The following is a 13933-nucleotide window of genomic DNA, read 5'->3' as shown; positions in this document are numbered from 1 at the left end:
CCAGAGAAGCCGAGCTTCGTTGGTTTCCTCCCATGGTCAGATTCCTGGTTAATAATTAGAGTTGTCTGACCCCACCCCAGGTGGAGGTTTCCTGCCCCTCACCTGAGGCGACGGATTTCTGTTTCAGGCCTGAGAGAGACCTGTGGAATTCACACCCGAGGGGCCTGTGCACAGAAGCACGATTGCATGTTCCTAAGCCTGGGCCAGGCGATGGAAACAGACTTCTGTCCATGCTGGTCAAGACTCTGGTAGTCTCATTAAAATGTAAGAATAAGCAGGTGAAGGATTTTCACACTCTACTTGATTTAACCTAATACATCCCAGGGCGTCGTGCCATCGTGGTGTTGTGCTGGCAATATAAAAAGGAGATAGTTTACACTCTTGTTTCCGTGGGGGTCTTAGAATCAGTGTGCATTTTAGTATTGAGTTGGACTAGCCACATTCCAAGTGCTCGACAGCCACAGGTAGATGGCAGCTGATCAGGGCAGCGCAGCTTTGACCCATTTTGTCCCTTGGTCCCAGATGTGGTCCACATACAGGAACTCAAATTGAGCAACAAGTACACCACTGACATTAACTTTGAAGTAATTCTTGAATACTTATTTTAATGTTTGCAAAATTGAAAACTTGGGGACTCCATGGGTGCAGCTGTTACTGGCTCTGTAGTTAGGCAGGAGATTTTTTGGGGTGGGGGATGCCCCTGATGGATAAAGCACCAGGTTTCCCAGAGTAGCCATCCCTCTGTTCTCCACTCCCCTTAACCTCATGCACAGGTCTCCAGGAAACTGTCATCAAAACCCCCTTGAACGCGCTCTGCCTGCCCTAATTTGAGAGGCCGAGCAGGTGGCTTTTGTCCTGTAGAACAGGATGGCTTTGGGGTCAGGAGAGACCTGAGTTCAAGCCACCCCCGCTGCGTCTGTAGCCACCCTCACCCCAGAGATCTACTCATGGGACAGGCCTGGAGGGCTTGGATCCTCGTGAGTCAGCACAGGGGTGGAAGCACCCCATCTATTGTCCTCCGTCCAGCTTTCTTTTCCTCTACTCCCTTTCTCGGGGCCTGAACTGGTTCCTTTTTCTCCATTCCCAGAACCTCCATTTCTGCCCCAGGCCCTTTCGCTTTAGTACTGTTGAAGCACCAGTGATAATGGCAGTCACGGTCCAGTTGGCATTCCAAGTCGGTGGGAAATCTCCTCTAAGTCCTTCGATTTCGTCATCTTTTGTTTCCGTTTGACCAGCTGTACTTCTGCTTCTGACCCGTGGGCGGCAGCATTGCCTAAGACATGGCTGGGAGCTGCGGCTTTCCCTGGTTAACTCCTTGTGGTGCCTTGCCATTGTCTGTGTGGCTCATTCTCTCCACCAGCAAGAGAACTTTTCATCAGAGAGCCTAATCTAGGGGCTGGGGCTGGGGCTCAGCGGTAGAGCGCTTGCCTAGCATGTGCAGGGCCCTGGGTTAGATCCTCGGCACCACATAAAAGTACATAAATAAAATAAGGTTATTAAAAAAAAAAAAAAAAGAAATACGCTGGACCACATTGTCAGCTGCCAGCGTGCTAGAAGGACCCAGGAAACAGAGCTGCTGCCCATCAGACACTGAGAGTCCGCCTGGCCCAGAATCAAGGTGCCCACTGAGAGGGGGCAGCAGGTCCCGGGAGAAGTGAGGGGCAGAGAGGCTGGCTGGCTAGCAGAGGCTGTGGACAGCCATCCAAGCCTGGTCTTGTGGGTTCCCGGTAATCACGGGGAGCGGCTCTCCCGCTCTCAAAGTCCCTCCTGAGAGCTGCTCTCTGACCTGGAAGGAAGTGTTTTTGAGGAGGGCTGTGGGCTCTTCCTGCTGGTCACCTCGGTTTCTCTGCATTTCCCCCACACCCGACACAGTGGTGCCGCGCTCTGAGTGCTGGTCTTTCTCTGTCCATGTGCACTGGCTGATCTGAAGTTCTGCTAGGCTTTCCTTTAACTTTGCTGATTTTTGTCAGATGGCCCCAGTTAACTGATTTGGTCTGACCAGTGATTGACATGAGAAAATTTACAGAATGCAGAAAAGCACCACTGAGAAAATAAAAACCACTTGTTAGTGATAAAAGACGTGTATCTTGGAAACTAGGATGAAAGACTGCTGGCTCTTGTTCTAGAGGCAAGGACTGCATCAGAACGGCTTCCGCACGGTGAGTCAAGGCCTGTGGATTCTGCGAGTAGACACACCGACATAGGACCAGGACGCCGCGGCTGCTCTCGTGTTCAACCATCTGCACACCATTTCTGTACTGACGTCTTAGGGACCCGCCGTGTGCTAGTTCTGGGCTGGCTGAAGGGAGGGGAGTTGAGGGGAGAGTAAGTCACGGTCCTCGCCCAAGTCCTTACAGCTCCCTGGAGAAGACCGACAGGCCAGGAGGTACCTGGGACGTGCCCAGTGTCACCACAGGGGAGCCTGCCTCCTGACAGCGGTGGAGGGAGTCCCTGGCTCCGCAGAACCCAAGCTGAGCCTTTGAGGGCAGACAGACAGGAGTCGTCCCAGCTGGACTTGGGAAGCTGGGAGCAGGGTGCTGCAGGCGGAGGACAGACATTCACCCCGGATTGCTGAGGGCTGTGAGGAGCAGCAGGAGCCTTGGAATGAAGCTGGACGCGCATGTGGGTCTTGTGGACGGGGAGTAGAGGGAGGTGAGCGTCCACAGGGAGGCAGGGGTGAGCCACGCTGAGCAGTTTTGAATGTCACCTTCTAGGGTTGATGACAGACAGATGTGGGGTTAAGGGAGTCGGGGACATGTGGGACGATTCCCAGGCTTGGGTCGGAGGGTGACTGTTGGGGATACAGAGGGAGGGCAGGGCTGGGGATGGTGACTTCAGGGGACCTGCCCAGGAGACCGCTGTTTGGAACAACTGTGAAGGAAAAGAGGTGGGTGCCAGCTGCGTCCTGTTGGATGATCCTGCTGCTTGCTGAGGACCTACCGTGGCACACACTCTGGGTTGATTCTTGGGTTAAACCCTCTTAGCATCCCTCTAGCCACGGGGACAGTTGAGGGAGATGGTCCAGGGTCACGGCCTGCCAGCAGCAGGGCTGGTTCCAGAGCCTGCTTCTCCACGGCTGGGGGCTGAGGGGCATCTTCAGGGAGGTGAAGTTGAAGGACAGGTGGAGATGAGCCTTGGAGGGACGGGGTCGGGCAGGAGAAGGGCGAAGGCCTGAGGCCGAGCTCTGGGGAGTGGGGCCACCTGTGGCACAGTGGTGGAGGAGGACGTCATGGAGACCAGGCGGAAGGTGCCTGGGGGGGAGCAGCACAGGAGCGCACTGAGCTCACGGCAGCTCCAAAACCTCCCCCGCTGGCCTCTGCTCAGGACACGGGTTCCACCGAGGCCACCCAGGAAGTGGCTCCAACCCCTGTGCGGGGGGGGGGGGGGGGGGGGGGAGGGATCTGCTGTCCAGCTGGAGTGGAGCAGCCGTGCGCTTCCTGGGACCCCCGTGTGCGCGGCCCTCCTTCCCGCTGCGCACTTCCCTTTATCTCGCGGGTCCGAGTCCTGCTCATCTTTTAAAGGTCTTCTCTGATGTGGTCGTCTCTGTGGAGCTTTTCTTGGTCCCTCCTCCAGAGTCATCCCAACCTCTGCTGGACTGCCCTGGCTGTGGCCTGCACGGCCTCCCGGGGCAGCCGGGTCCCCACTTTACCACTGCTGCTGTTACTGATCGGCGTCTAGTCTCCAGCTCGCTGGGTTAAGAAGCAGACCTTACCTGTCTCACCGCCCCTCACCTGCCCACACCTGGGCTGGGCGTGCAGGTATGTTGACTTATTAACTGGCTGGGTGGTTCCCGATGCCACCAGCAGGTTCTGCCACCCTAGATATTTCCTTCTTGATGGTCCCTTCAGCGGAGCCTCCCTAGTACCGTGTCCCCTCAGCTAGGTGGTGACAGAGGGCTTGGGGTGACGTTGGCTTCTCACTGCCATCTAGAGAACGGCACTGTGTGACCTGCAGGTCTCGGAGCAGCTCAGCAGCCAGCCTGGCCGCTGTGGAGGGGTTTACTGGTCGTCCTTTGGAGCAGGTGGGTTGAGAGCTGACAGGAAGAGGTGCTTGTCTTGGGGACGGAGCACGGATCCCTTGGAAATAGCTTCATTTTGGAGTCTGTATTACGTTTCCAGGTTTGCCTTGAATCATAGATAGAACCCGATTAGGGAACTGGAAGCCACAGCCAGGCCACGGGATCCAGTTTGGTGGTGCCTGTCTGTCCTGCCTGTGAAATTCAACCTGGAGTGTGGGGTTTCCGTGGCTGGGCCTGCTCTGCCTGGGTCTTGGCCGCCTCTGGCCATTGAGGGATGTTGAGCAGATGCAGTGGAACCACGGGAGGGACCCGTGGAAACCGGCTTCTGGTGTGACGTTTACTTGGTTTCACGTCAAGCGTAAAGCGTACCGTGTGAGTGTGTGGGCAGTGCAGTTCTTACTTCCACCTGCTTGGGCAGAGCTAGAGCTGGCCTTGCAGGGGAGGGAGACGGGGACTCGCTCTCTGCCACAGGATCAGTAAGAAGTTTCATTCCCTGGGCCGTCTCCAGCCAAGACGGCCGGCCCCCAGCTGCTCCCCCCACCCTTTCCTGCCCACTCCTTCTTCCTGTCCAGAGATGGGCGAGCTAGTGGGCAGCCGTGAACCAAGGCAAATGCCACCTCTCTGTTAAAATGCAAGGCACCCCGGTCCTGCTGTAGTGGAGGGTGACAGGAGACCCCCACCTGCTGCGTTTCTGGAGCAGGTGCTGCAGGGGCCACAGGTTCTTTCTCCACGTGGCCCCCAGGGACCATGTGACCATATTCCCAATGTGCAACTCACAGCCTGGGGGGTCCCTCCCAGTATGAGTGTGTGTGAGTGTGTGAGTGTGTGAGTGTGAGTGTGTGTGTGTGTGAGTGTGGGAATGTGTGTGGGAGTGTGTGAGTGTGAGAGTGTGTGAGTGTGAGAGTGTGTGAGTGTGTGAGTGTGTGTGTGAGTGTGTGTGTGAGTGTGTGTGAGTGTGTGTGAGTGTATGAGTGTGAGAGTGTGTGAGTGTGTGTGAGTGTGAGTGTGTGAGTGTGTGTGTGTGTGCGAGTGTGTGAGTGTGTGTGTGAGTGTGAGTGTGAGTGTGTGTGTGAGTGTGGGAATGTGTGTGAATGTGAGAGTGTGTGAGTGTGTGAGAGTGTGTGGGAGTGTGTGGGAGTGTGTGAGAATTGTGTGTGTGTGAGAATGTGTAAGTGTGTGAGTGTGTGAGAGTGAGTGCGAGTGTGTAAGAGTGTGTGAGTGTGTGAGAATGTGTGAGTGTGTGTGTGAGTGTGTGAGTATGTGAGTGTGTGAGAGTGCGAGTGTGTGAGAGTGTGTGTGTGAGTGTGTGAGTGTGTGTGAGTGTGTGAGTGTGTATGCGGTACTGGGGATTGAACCTAGGGGTGCTCTGCCACTGAGCCACACCTACAGCCCTTTTCATCTTTTATTTTGAGACAGGGTCTGGCGTGGCCCCAGAGGTCTCCACCTACATCCTCCTGCCTCAGCCTCCCAATCCCTGGGATGGTAGGCACTGGCCCACTGTGCTCACAACCTTCTTTTTACACCCTGTTTAGAAGGGCGGCTTTTGGCATTTTTCTGTCAGCACGACAGAGACCCTTCCTTGACTCTCCGCTCCTGTGGTCCTGGGCTCGACCTGATTTCCCTTCAAGTCAGCCTCTGTACCTTCTGCCCTGCTCTAACCCGTGTCTTACGGTTTTGCTTGTTCTTAAGGAACTTGGAGCTGGCGGGCGTCCTGATTTCTAGAACAGAAAACTAGACGGGGGCCTTTTAAAAAGGGGTCTGGGGTTCAGACATTTTGTACGGATGGGCTGGGTGTAGCTCAGGGGCACAACACTGGCCTGGCAGGTGTGAGGCCCTGGGTTTGACCCCTAGCACTGCCCCCCCCCCCAAATCAGGAATTTTACACGGAGCCTGGGATTGGAATGAGGAATTCAGATTTAGAGTTGATGGATTTCAATCATGGAGTACACCAGGCAGGTCAGCAGATCAGATGACCTTTAAGATTAGCCCAGCCTGGAGAGTGGCCTCCCTGGAGAACAGATCGTGTCTCTGGTAGAGGATGACCTCGAGTGGTGGACATACAACATCCTCACCAAGGGAGGGAGGACAGCCAGCGGCTCGGGGAGCCCAGTGCGCGGGCTCCTCGTGTTTCCATTTAGCCACCACCCAGTGCGCGTGAAGAAGGCTTCCTGTCCATGGCCATAGCACCCGAATGGCCTGGTCCCCCTGGTCTCGGAAGAAGGCTTCCTGGTAGCTCATTTCTAGGTGAAGGAGCCGAGGCCAGGAACTTGGGTCAGTTGCTCCAAGGTCACCCACAGCGCCGTCGGTGACCTTGACCTCGGCTCTCAGCCTCCTACCTGCACTGAAGGTACGTTTTGGTGAGCAAACGTGGCAGACAGAAGGCAAATGCAGTGCACGTTAGGGCCCTCCCTCTCTCCTGGACGGCCAGCCGCTTCTGTCCTGTCAAGTCTGACAATGAGAAGCGGGAACCCGAGAGCTGCGCTGGGGAGAGCAGAGAGGAGCAGGAGGACGCGGAGCGCAGGCTGAGGCCCCGGGGCGGTGGGGTGTTTGGGAGCCTGTGCCTGTGGGAGTGGGGGGAGGGTCTCGAGGCGGTTCATTTCATGATGGAGGTTCCCTGGTGCTGTTGAAAGAAACTGCGCAGAGCTCTCCGTCGCGATCCAGACCTCGCAAGAGCTGCCCGTTCTTCCTGTGGACTCAGTGCAGCTGGCCCCTGTGTGGGGACGTGGCTCGCTGTCATGAGTTCCCACTCTGTCCAGCGGCTGGGCAGGGACAGAGAGGTCAACCGCATGTTAACTCCATGCGAGGCAATGCCAAGGAGGACTGTGGGGAGCAGGCCGGGGAAGCCAGCTGTCCCATCTCCGTGGCTCTGTTGGTGCGGGGACAGCCACCTCCAGGCGTCTCAGATTTGCATTCCGAGGTCCTCGTTTTGGAGGCCTGAGGCCCAGGACTCTGCTCTTGTCCGATGCCCAGGAGCAGCTCCTTCACGGGGACAGAGATGGCCCAGCTCCACGGGGAGAGTTCCTTTTGGCCACTGTCTCCCGTCGTGTGGCTCGTGGCCAGCATGGTCTTGTGACTGACCCCCCTGGGCCGCGAACGCTGGGTCTCAGCAGAGTCAGGGCGGGGAACAGGAGAACTGAGGCCAGAGGTCACCCTGGCACCAGCCTGTCTGAACGTCCGGGGACCCGAGGTCTGATTTGCTGGGCACTGATACTTTATCTGAAGCCCGTTAGTTCAGGGGCAGGAAGCGGGTTGCTCATTAATTATGCACCAACCTTGAGAACAGACTTCTCTTGTACTAACTGATCGCAGGAGCTGCAGCTGAGTGTGAGTAGAAGCAGATACTTCTCTTCCTTGAGCTTCTTCCTCTAGCAGCAACGGTAACCATGCTGGCAAAGTGTGACACTGACTAGAAGGCTGGCCAGTGCTCGGTCAGCGGTCAGCCCTGTGATCTCCACAGCCCCTTCTCTGGTCACAGACTTACATCCTTCACCCTGGGTGACATCGGGAATGATCTGCCTCATTTGGACGACCAACCTTGGGTACCGAGTCTAGAAGTCACCCACGTACCTGTGACCTGGCCTGGTGGGCGCTCAGCTTTGTATGAGACGCGACGCTTTGGGCTGCAGTCCAGGTGTCGGCTCTGCGTGGGCTGCCACAACAACGCTCCACAGAGGGGTGGCTGGGGTCCACACAGACCCCGTCCTGCCATGCTGGAGGTTGGGAGAGCCAAGGTGAGGCCCGTGCCATGGCTCCTGGGTGGCACCTTCTCTGAGTCTTCACGTGGTGGACGCGGCATGGAGTCTCTCCTAGCTCTCTTTTATAAGGTGCCAATTCTGTTTGTGAAACTGCCCCCATGACCCCGTTGCATCCACCTCCTGATACCATCACCTGGGTCAGGATTTCAGGCTCAAAATACGGATTTTGGGGACATAAACATTCAGACCACACAAAATCAGACTAAAGAAAAGTCACCATTTACCAGCTGCTTTGACTGAAAAGCCCACACCTCTTAGCCAGGCTGACCGGCGAGGGGCCACCTTTCCATCACTCCGCTCTGCCCCACGCCTGGTCTGCGGCAGGTTGCGGGGTTGGCAGCACGGCGGTTAGCAGACCTGCAGAGGCCTGAGTGACGGGCGCTGAACCCATCTGGAATCCCCCTGAGGAGTCTTGTGGCCTTCTGGGCCTTGGTCTCCTCATCTGCCTCACCAGAGCATTATGTGGAGGTTTAATGAGCCGCTACAAAGACCACCGGCTTTGGAGTGGCCCCTGGATCCGCCACTGACGGAGGCGCTTGTGACTCTTGATGGTGGGTTGTGTGGGATTTAAGGTGATAGCATGAACATAGAACCCCGAATAGCCGCCTGGCACCTAGGGCCACGCAGGGAACAGCAGCTATTAACTGGGAGGGTTGTTGAAAGAGGCCGTTGGTGGGTGGAAAGGACCTGGAGTGTGAAGGGTCCGTAGGGGGTTTTCTGGGCAGCAAGCCTGGTGTGGAGTGTCCTCTTGCCTGCACCACGGCTGTCATGAAGGACGGACACCACGCCAGCCTGCCCCGGGAGGCACCTGGGGGCTTTCCAGGAGTTTGTAGAGGGGAGGTCTGGCTCCGTGTTCACGGCACGGCCTCAGATCGCCGTGAGGGTCAGAGGTCTCAGTGCCCTTCATGGTGGTAAATATCTCTTTTCTGAGGTGGATGGTATAAATCTGAACCAAATTCATGAATCAGGTAGACCAAGCTGAATAATGCTGATTCAAATTAAAAGAAAACTAGGGTGATTACTTTTCCTCCGACGTAAGCTGGCTTTCGAACACAGCAGTATGAGCTGAAGCACTTAAAGCCCAGTCCCACGATCCACCTTTTACCTAAGGATCCCTCGAGCTCAGCACAGCAAGGTGCCACGTCAGTGCTGGGACACAGAGGAGCAGGTGGTGCTCTGTGGGGCTCGTGGCCTGGGGGGGAGCAAGACGTGGCTCTTGCCCGCTCATCCCTCCAACCAGACTCTCTTGTGCTGGGCTGAGCCCAGGGCCTCCCGCAGCCTGGGCAAGCCTCAACCCCGATCCGCACCCCAGCAATCCTCGAGGACTGGGACACACGCCCTGGGTCGGGAGATGTGCCTGCCCTCCTGCAGGGAGGAAGCAGAACGGCTCTGGATGGGCGTCTGACTCCCGAGCCACGACGCACTCTGAATACCATGTTGTCCTCATCTGATGAGTCAGGACTTCGCCTCTGACGGCATCTGGGCCTGAGGTGGTCCGGAGCAGCCTGGAGCTGCCGGTGTAGCAGCAGGTGCCGGGCCAGGGACCCGGGGAGCCCTGGCTTCAGCAGGCCTGAGCTCCCCTGAGGGATGGAGCGTCCAGAGTCCCCGCTCCACGGCTCAGAGGGGTCTAGTCAGGAGGCTCACACCCCACTAACCCCACCGAGATGCGTTTCTTCTGGCCCTCTCCCTCTCCCTCTCCCTCTCCCTCTCCCTCTCCCTCTCCCTCTGTTCCTCAGTTTCCTCTGCTAGTCCCTTTTGTCTTTCTCAGTGGTTCTCTGTTCCCAGGTGGTAGTGTTGGGAAAGCCCAGACAACTGGGCTTCTGTGAGTCGGTTCTGCCAGGACCGCCTCTGTCCCTGTGCGTGTCCCTGCTGTCTCCACATGCGTGTTCTTCTGGCTGGGACCCTGTCTCCCCTGTGCCTGTCACAGACTCCCTGTCCATGTCCCTGGGGCTAAAACCCACCTGGTACCTTCTGGCCACCACTAGGTGTTCTGAAAAACGTCAGCCTCGCCACCCAGCACAGCCCCCGTCTACACTCTGCCTCCTGTCTCTGCCCTGGGTGGACTCGGTGCCTGGGTTCTGATCCTGCCTGCCAACTGGGAGCTTGGGCCGTGTTTGGACCTCTCTGAGTCCCTATTTCCTCACTGTACAGAAGAGACCTCGGTGGCTCTGAGGTGACAGTGACGGTGCCTGGTTTGTGCAGATGGCTCCTGTGGTCGCTCCTGGTGGTGGTTTTAGTTCCTCCCTCCCCCTCTTCGACTTCTGTCACCCAGCTCGGTGGGGCTCTGCTGCTGTCACGGAGGCCAGCAGGGAACACTCTTGTCAACGAGCGTGACCCCTGGTGTCCGGGACGCGTGTTGGATCTGCCCTCTGATGTTTGACATGGCCCTTCTGTTGCACTCTGTGCTCCTTGTTCTATTTTGGTCCCCGATGTAGACAAAAGTCCCAAAATGCTGACGACAAAGACTTTCAGCCTCTCGGCCACTCGCAGTGTCCGGCGCTTGCTCCTCTGGTCTCCGCTGAGGCTGTGTGGCCCGACCCTGAACCTGGACCTGCCGGGACACTCTGAGGCAGTGCAGCCTCCTGTCTGCCCTGGGCCTTGCCACGTGCCTCCTGCTGGGGCAGTGCAGCTCAGGCCTCTGTGAGTCACTAGTGGGGGACTTGCTCTGACCACTTTGACTGTCCCCTGGCCATTCCCATCCTGGGGCATGTGGCAGAATCACCAGAAGCTGAAGAAGTACGGATGCCCAGACCACACTCTGGGCCAGCAAAGCCCGGCTCTCCGTGGTTCGCATCCGGCTGCGGGTCTAAAGCTTGCCGGGGGTTCTTTCCTGGGCTGAGGTCGGGAACCCCTCTAACGGAGGTCTCCCCGCTCCTCCACCTGGCGAGTGGGCTTCTGTGTGTCCCGGGGTGTGCTGGCCGCACTAGGCTTGTAGCATTAGCTCTTATGAGGCCATGGTATCGCAGGGTTCCAACTATGGCAGGAAAGTCGCCGTTGATTGTGCCAGAACAGCTAGTGGGCTACCCAAGCCCAGCAGCTCCCTGACCCGCCGTGTGCCCGGGAACAAGGCTCCCTCGCCCCAGGTCACCGGTGCCATGCTGGAGCACGACAGGGCTCCCGGAGGTCCTGAAGTATTTATAACACGTACCGTGTTTCTGCAACGTGAGTCACCAGGAGCAGGGCACAGCTGCCACCGGCTGCTTGGGGAAAGAGCTTTCAGTCCTAGCAAGAGGGACTCTGTCCACCCCCTCCCCCCCAGGACTGAAGCAGGAAGGCGACAGAGGGGACTCAGGCTCCTCGTCCACCTTGGGGATGGTATTTTGCAGGGGAATCAAGACCATTCACAAGACGGTGCTTGTTGAGATACAGTTCACAAACTGTCACTTCGGCTGTTTTAGGGGTACAGCTCCATGAGTCTTGGGCAGCCAGAGCTGGCAGCCTCTAGCCGCCACACAGTCCAGCGTTAGAATTTCCATCACCCCCCAGACTGGATGCCCGCCTCAGTGCGGGGCTGCGCCAGCCCTCACCAGCAGCCTGGGGCCTCCTCCTGTCTCTGAGGCCTCTCCTTTCTCCGACATTCCCACCCGCGGGGCCAACCCCAGTGTGGCCTGTCGGCGTCTCCCACTTGTGGAGTTCTGGGCTCGGTGGGCTGTTCTTTTTGCTGACTGGCACTTGACGGAGGGGATGTGCAGCTCCCTCTTCTTACTGCTCTCAGCTGGTGGCACCAGCTCCTTGCCTCTTGCTGGGAGGGTTTGCTCCAGGAACAGCCCACCTGGCTTGCTGGGCACACACGAGTAACTAGCCGGGGGTGGGCGCGCGGCGTTCTGGGGTACATTTATGCTGAGCTTTTTAAGACACAGCTGACTTATGCTCCAAGGAGCCTTATTGACTTATATCCCACCAGCAGCGAGCCGTGCCAGCGTCCCCACACTCTCCAACAGTGCCACCTTCCATCCTGGGAGCGGAGCTGTGTGTCCCTGGTTTTGGCCAAGGGTGAGAGCATCTTTTCGTGTGCTGTTTGCCTCCAGACCTCAGGTGTGGCTTCACGTCTCCTCAAATCTTTTGCCCATTTTCAAATTTGTTTGCTTGTCTTATTATTCTTATGATTCTCCCCCGCCCTCATCTCTTGCACTGGGGATTAAACCTTGCTTTTTGTTTTTTTTCAAGGCAGGGTCTTGTGAAATTGCCCACGCCGGCCTTTATGAATCTCTGCTTCAGTCTTCCAAGTGGCTGAGATCATAGTTATGTGCCACCTTAAGAATATTTATGTATTTCGGACCATAAGTCCCTTATTAGATATGTGATTTGCGGATATTTTATCTGTGACTTGGCTTTTCACTTACCCTCCCTTCCATGTTCCCTCCCTTCATATTTCCTTCTGTACTAGGTATTGAACCCAGGGCCCCACATGAACCAGGTGAGTGCTCTACCACTGAGCCAAGTCCCCAGCCTTTTATAAAATTTTATTTTGAGACAGGGCCTGGCTGGGACGCCCAGGCTGACCTCCAGCCTGCTAGCCCCCTCTTCAGTCTCCCAAGTATCTGGAGTTACAGGTGAGCCCCGCTGGGCCTGGCTCTTTTTACCTTATTTTGAAGCTTGTGTTTAATTCATTTTTTATTTTTGGATCTAGAGATTGAGCCCAGGGCCTCTTAATCACTAGGCACATCCCCAGCCCATCTTCAGTCTTAATATTTTATCAGACACAGGGTTTTGCTGAGTTGCTTAGGGCCTCACTAAGTAGCTGGGGCTGGCTTTGAAGCTGTGGTCCCCTGCCTCAACCTCCCAAGCTGCTGGGATTACAGGTGTGTACCACTGCGCCTGGCTCATGTTTAATTTTGATGAGGCACATTCTGTCTTTTCTGAATCACACTTTGATGTTATGTCTAAGACATTTTTGCCTACTCAAGAAAACACAAAGATTTCCCACTAGATTTTAGAATTTTTTCCTAAAACTTTTTATAGTTTAGCTCTTATAGTTGGGATAAGATTGATTTTTTTTTTTCAGTACCCAGGACTAAACCCAAGGTGCTCTACCACAGAACTGTATCCATAGCCTTTTGGGAGATCTCAGGGTCTCACAAAAATGCCCAGGCTGGCCTTGAACTTGTGATCCTCCTAACTGAGCCTCCCAAGTTCCTGCAGTACTGGCACACACCAGTACTGGGTGTGGACCTCATTAATTGTGAGTGAGTTCTTGTGTCTGATCTCGGTAGAGCTCTAGGCTACCCAATTGTTCCACACCAGTTTTTGGAAAGGTTATTCTTTCCTCTGAATTGCTTGATGCCTTTGTTAAAATCAATCGACCACGGATACAAGGGGTGAATGTGGCCTCACTTCGTCTCTCAGATGTGTGTGTGTATCTTTATGGTCACCGTCAACTGTCTGCATGACTAAGTACGTGTGAAGTTTTGTAATGAGAAAGTGTGATCCTCCAACTTTGTTTCTGTTTGTTTTGTTGTTAAAACTGTTTGGCCTACTCTGGGTCCTTTGCAGCTTCATGCAGTTATTAAACTGATAAGAAAAGACACTACACTTGATCTCAGCCAAAAGGCCAAGAAGTGATCCATGTAAATATGAAGATCAGCTTTTCCACTTCTGCAGAATAGACTGCTGAACTTCCCAACATCTGTTTTGTGTTGTTGCGCTCATAGATCAGTTTGGGGAAACAATTTCCATGGCAACATGTTGAGCTTTTCAATCCGCGAGTACAGAATACTCTTCATTACCTCAGATTTTCCTTCATTTCTCTCAGCCATGATCTGTAGTTTTGGGTGCATGAGTCTCATAATCAGTATCTTTTTGAGAGTTTGTGCCTCCCTCCTGAGTCTCCTGAAGGCCATGGCGGGAGATGCACAGCCAGAGAGTGGGTGGGCATGGCCTGGGGTTGGAGGGCCAGCTCGGCTGTCCACCACCCTGTGACTTGGGTTGGCAGCTCTCTCGAGTGGGTGGTCTGAAATTCACTCAGCTCCGAGGCTGTGACTCTGGAGGTCAGGCACGAGTGGACTTGAGACACGAGGCAGAGAGTGTGTCTACTCTGTGGTGTTGGGGCAGCTGGCGGCTCTGTGAGGGACAGCAGACCTCCCCTGGTCAGCAGGCAGCTGTTACCATCCGCATTTCACACCAAGGAACTGACGCCGGGAGGGAAGAGTCAAGCTCTCCA

General features: G+C 55.7%; 1 pseudogene; it reads right to left on the bottom strand.

Annotated features, from left to right (window-relative positions):
* Positions 1 to 13191: 13191 nt before the first annotated feature.
* Positions 13192 to 13336, bottom strand: LOC120887709 (U2 spliceosomal RNA; annotated as a pseudogene).
* Between the last annotated feature and the right edge of the window lie 597 nt (positions 13337 to 13933).

This window comes from Ictidomys tridecemlineatus, chromosome 10 (genome assembly GCF_052094955.1).
Source record: "Ictidomys tridecemlineatus isolate mIctTri1 chromosome 10, mIctTri1.hap1, whole genome shotgun sequence".
Taxonomy (NCBI): Eukaryota; Metazoa; Chordata; class Mammalia; order Rodentia; family Sciuridae; genus Ictidomys; species Ictidomys tridecemlineatus.
The sequence above is the reverse complement of the archived record's forward strand: the minus strand, read 5'-3'. Positions and strand labels throughout refer to the sequence as shown.